We start from the raw sequence: 6,222 nt of genomic DNA, 5'->3' as shown, positions 1-6,222 counted from the left end.
TCCTGGACCTGAAGAAGCACCGCGCCGTGCAGCTGGCCAAGAGGCTGTTCCTCTGCAAGACCAAGCGGAAACTTGTCGACGGAAACTGACCTTGAATATAATTTACATTTGAAGCACTAAGTTTATAATTTTCTATTTTATAATTAAAATGTAACTGTGTTTTAAAATCACTATAAATATTTTTGTCCATCTCCGTAGTGTAATGGTACTCAAATTCTTGGAACTGAAAAAAAAATATATATATTTATATATATATATATATATATATATATATATATATATATATATATATATATATATATATGTAATAATAATAAAACCCTTATCCGCACCCCAATGGTGCATAGGGCACTGCGTCATAGAAACGCAGCGTTATCTTGATCGTTTACACATGAAGGAAAGGTGATCAGCCCTCCGCTTCAGGTACCAGTCCAGGGTAGTATTGAATAAATATGACTGTGAAAGTATCACTTATATTTATTTTACCCCCCTTGGGAATCGAACTTGGGACCTCCAGAACGGTAGCCGAGCGTGCTGACCATTACACTACGGAGGCGGACGAAATATATATATATATATATATATATATATATATATATATAATAATAACCATATCCGCTCCCTAGGTGGAGCATATGGAGTCCACAAACTGTCTCCAGGCTTTTCTGTCGGCTGCCAGCTCCCTTGCATCCTCCCAAGTCAGATCCGCGTCGCGAAGTTCTGACGAGAACTGCCGACGAATTGTCAGCAATGGTCGTCCTGGGCGGCGCGAACCTGATGCCTTGTAAAAGAGGCAAGCTTGATTAAGGCTCTCAGGAGGCATGCGGAGTACGTGGCCAAGCCAACTGAATCGCCTTTTTTTGACGACAGTTGTGACCAGGATTTGCTGCGTCCTACGCCTTATCTCTTCATTCCTCACAAAGTCAAACCACCGCACGCCTAAGATTCTCCGCAAACACCTGTTCTCAAAGCTTAGTACACGGCTGCTCTGGGCCCTTGTAAGGTGCCATGTTTCACAGCCGTATAAGAGAACAGGAGCAATGCAGGCATTGTATAGGCGGCATTTGGTTTTCACCGAGTATAAATCCGATCTCCAGACAGCCTTCATACTGTTGAATGCGGACCCAGCGAGTCCTAATCGCACTCCCAGTTCCTTTTGAAGGCTGCCATTTTCAGTCGCGTACACTCCCAAGTACTTGAAACTCTCGACCCTTTGGATGCGCTGGTTACTCAACGTCAAGGGTTGTTGGGCATCTAGGCATGAGCTGTTGCACAACACATGGGTTTTTGCAACATTTATTGTAAGCCCCATGTGCGTAGAGTACCTATTTACCCTGTCGACGATCAATTGAAGACCCTAATATTTCTCGTGAATATTTATATATATATATAAATATTCAGGAGAAATGAACTATTCATAAACGATCTTCTAATATATATTTCATATTACGATATGAAATAAAAACACATACGAACTAATATAAATATAAATATATATATTTTTTAATAAACATTAGAGGGTTATGGATACAAAATGTATTAGAATTATCCACTAAGATAATATCCGATATATTCCCGCAAATAAAAATATACATACTACCGTCTTATTCTGGGTATAAAAAGGATTGGGACATTTTTCTCTAATAGAGAGGTCTTTCTTATATCGCTCACTCCTTTCAACAACGTCATAAATCAAAAATTGTCAATTTTCAGTTGTGCATGTCTTCGGAATGCTCAGAAAATTTACTATATCTCAGTAAAAGAGGCATATTTTTAACTTTATATTTACCCGCTACAGGGCAAAAAATGTTGTTTTTGCAATTTGAAGAAAAGGTATTGTTTAATTATTTTTTTAAATAAACTAAATATTTTTCAAATGGAGAAAAAACCTTCAGGTTTTACCTAAAAAGATCTGTTGCACAGTAAAAAGTTCGATAAGTGGCTTGATATTTATTTTTAATGCATTATATTATATATTTAAACTTTAAAAACGTTCTCCTGAAAAATCAAGTTTTTTGATTTATGACGTTCTTGAAAGGAGTGAGCGATATATCAAAAAACTTGATTATTCTAAAAATAATATTGAAAAAATAATATAAAATATAAATCTTTCTGATATGCTTGAAGGAAAATTCAACAGATGTCACTATGATGAAACTTGAGTATCGCAATGCAACAAGCGGAATTGCGATTACAGTGTCGAACTGGGGGACTCTAAACTTCTCCCGCAAAAGATGTGTTAATAATTACTGGCTTTTATTATTAATAATAATAATAATAATAATAAAACCCTTATCCGCACCCCAATGCTGCATAGGGCACTGCGTAATATAAGCGCAGTGTTATCTTGATCGTTTACACATGAAGGAAAGGTGATCAGCCCTCCGCTTCAGGTACCAGTCCATGGTAATATTGAATTAATATTACAGTGAAAAAATCACTTATATTTATTTTACCCCCTTGGGAATCGAACCCGGGACCTCCAGAACGGTAGCCGAGCGTGCTGGCCATTACACTACGGAGGTTTTATTATTATTTTCACATTTTTGTGTCGATATCTCTCATCAAGTGTACAATGCCGAGTTTGCTTCCAACGCCCTCAATATATTACTAAGGTGTAATATGTTATGTAACGCATACGCAGAATCATACTTGTCTCAAATCTACATTTAGCCCGAACAGTGTCAAATTATGTTTTTGAATCGCTTTTTATTTTTATTATTAGTTTCAATAATATAGTCCCGACTATCACCTGAGATTAATTGCCCTTGTCTCGGGCAGCTCTACGCAGTCCTGATCCCCGCACAATCCGGTATATTCCGGAGCCAGGAGATCTGCCTTCTGCCTTCTGCCCACACTTCATTGGCCCTCTATTTTGCCCTTCATGATCAGGCGATTCTCATCCTTAATGGTGCATAGGGCACTGCGTCGTATAGAAGCAGTGTTATCTCGGTCGTTGAATACACAAAGGCAAGTTGGATCGGCCTCGTGCTTCGTATACCATTCAAGGATTATATTAAAGAAATATTCTAGTGAAAAACACTTATTTTATAGTTATTTTGAACTCCCTGGGAATCGAACCCGGGACGTCCAGCGCGGTAGCCAAACTGGGACTGAAATTATTACACACAATTGGCGGAGGAAAATTCAATCCGGAGATGTAAAATCCAGGTTTTATTCTTGTTTATAATGAGTGTGTTTATAGTGAACATGTCGCTCACTCCTTTCAAGAACGTCATAAATCAAAAATCGTCAATTTTTAGTTGTACACGTTTTCGGAATGCCCAGAAAATGTACTATATCCCAGCAAAAGCGGCATATTTTTAATTTAATATTTACCCTGAATGATTAAAGAAAACACTTCGTTTTTTACCACTTGAGTTTTATTATAGACTACATGTTTCAGAAGTTAAACTTCCATCATTCAGGTCTGTATAGTAACTCAAATATAAAATTGTTCTATAAATAAGGAGAGGGGAAAGTTAGGGGGAAGGGGTTAGTCAAGGGACGGAGTTTGAAAACAAAGGAAAAATGGAAAGCAATGGCGAAGAATTTTGAAACAATATATTATTTAATAAATTATTATTAGAATTCAGGTTTTTTTGTATTTAGTTTTTTAGTTATTATACAGACCTGAATGATGGAAGTTTAACTTCTGAAACATGTAGTCTATAATAAAACTCAAAAACGAAGTGTTTTCTTTAATCATTGTAACATGTCTTACCACAAAGTTAATGCCGAAACAATAAATAATATTTACCCGCTACAGGGCAGAAAGTGTTGTTTTTGCATTTTGAAGAAAATGTATTGTTTAATTATTTTTTTAATATACTAAATATTTTTCAAATGGAGAAAAAAACCTTCAGGTTTTACCTAAAAAGATCTGTTGCACAGTAAAAAGTTCAATAAGTGGCTTGATATTTATTTTTAATACATTGTATTATATTTTTAAACTTTAAAAACGTTCTCGTGAAAAATCAAGTTTTTTGATTTATGACGTTCTTGAAAGGAGTGAGTGGTGTATTATAATAATGAGTATATATTATCTAGATCTTTAGGGCCAATTTGAATGGCGTTCGGAAAAATTATTTGAAACTGTGTAAAATGTATTATACCTAGATTTTAAAATGTGATGACTAAACTATTGAATTGTGATCTTTGTACTATGTTTTTTTTTTAATGGACGATAGTTTTATTGAACAAATATATCTGCATAATAAATATGTAAATAAATAAATGAAAAGTTGTTTTATTTCATTCAAAAGTGCCGTCCCTTAGACAAATTTGTGGCAAAACTATGTATGATGTTGGAATGGTGATATACGGAAAGGGTGCTTGGCTGACATGAGCACTATCCAGCAAACTAAGGAAGGCGGCTTGGGATGGTTTGGGAAGGATGAGAGTAGACTGGATGCAGTCGGGATGCCATCTCTCAGTGCGGCAAGACCATGTATGGTAGATGTTCCAATGGTGATATAAGGAAAGGGTGCAAGGCTGAGATGAGCACTATCCAGCAAACTAAGGAAGGCGGCTTGGGATGGTTTGGGAAGGATGAGAGTAGACTGGATGCAGTCGGGATGCCATCTCTCAGTGCGGCAAGACCATGTATGGTAGATGTTCCAATGGTGATATAAGGAAAGGGTGCAAGGCTGAGATGAGCACTATCCAGCAAACTAAGGAAGGCGGCTTGGGATGGTTTGGGAAGGATGAGAGTAGACTGGATGCAGTCGGGATGCCATCTCTCAGTGCGGCAAGACCATGTATGGTAGATGTTCCAATGGTGATATAAGGAAAGGGTGCAAGGCTGAGATGAGCACTATCCAGCAAACTAAGGAAGGCGGCTTGGGATGGTTTGGGAAGGATGAGAGTAGACTGGATGCAGTCGGGATGCCATCTCTCAGTGCGGCAAGACCATGTATGGTAGATGTTCCAATGGTGATATAAGGAAAGGGTGCAAGGCTGAGATGAGCACTATCCAGCAAACTAAGGAAGGCGGCTTGGGATGGTTTGGGAAGGATGAGAGTAGACTGGATGCAGTCGGGATGCCATCTCTCAGTGCGGCAAGACCATGTATGGTAGATGTTCCAATGGTGATATAAGGAAAGGGTGCAAGGCTGAGATGAGCACTATCCAGCAAACTAAGGAAGGCGGCTTGGGATGGTTTGGGAAGGATGAGAGTAGACTGGATGCAGTCGGGATGCCATCTCTCAGTGCGGCAAGACCATGTATGGTAGATGTTCCAATGGTGATATAAGGAAAGGGTGCAAGGCTGAGATGAGCACTATCCAGCAAACTAAGGAAGGCGGCTTGGGATGGTTTGGGAAGGATGAGAGTAGACTGGATGCAGTCGGGATGCCATCTCTCAGTGCGGCAAGACCATGTATGGTAGATGTTCCAATGGTGATATAAGGAAAGGGTGCAAGGCTGAGATGAGCACTATCCAGCAAACTAAGGAAGGCGGCTTGGGATGGTTTGGGAAGGATGAGAGTAGACTGGATGCAGTCGGGATGCCATCTCTCAGTGCGGCAAGACCATGTATGGTAGATGTTCCAATGGTGATATAAGGAAAGGGTGCAAGGCTGAGATGAGCACTATCCAGCAAACTAAGGAAGGCGGCTTGGGATGGTTTGGGAAGGATGAGAGTAGACTGGATGCAGTCGGGATGCCATCTCTCAGTGCGGCAAGACCATGTATGGTAGATGTTCCAATGGTGATATAAGGAAAGGGTGCAAGGCTGAGATGAGCACTATCCAGCAAACTAAGGAAGGCGGCTTGGGATGGTTTGGGAAGGATGAGAGTAGACTGGATGCAGTCGGGATGCCATCTCTCAGTGCGGCAAGACCATGTATGGTAGATGTTCCAATGGTGATATAAGGAAAGGGTGCAAGGCTGAGATGAGCACTATCCAGCAAACTAAGGAAGGCGGCTTGGGATGGTTTGGGAAGGATGAGAGTAGACTGGATGCAGTCGGGATGCCATCTCTCAGTGCGGCAAGACCATGTATGGTAGATGTTCCAATGGTGATATAAGGAAAGGGTGCAAGGCTGAGATGAGCACTATCCAGCAAACTAAGGAAGGCGGCTTGGGATGGTTTGGGAAGGATGAGAGTAGACTGGATGCAGTCGGGATGCCATCTCTCAGTGCGGCAAGACCATGTATGGTAGATGTTCCAATGGTGATATAAGGAAAGGGTGCAAGGCTGAGATGAGCACTATCCAGCAA

The sequence above is a fragment of the Brachycentrus maculatus genome, unplaced genomic scaffold (genome assembly GCF_059751285.1).
Source record: "Brachycentrus maculatus isolate JH-2025_06_01 unplaced genomic scaffold, ASM5975128v1 h1tg000534l, whole genome shotgun sequence".
Classification (NCBI taxonomy): Eukaryota; Metazoa; Arthropoda; class Insecta; order Trichoptera; family Brachycentridae; genus Brachycentrus; species Brachycentrus maculatus.
Note: the sequence above shows the minus strand (reverse complement) of the source record.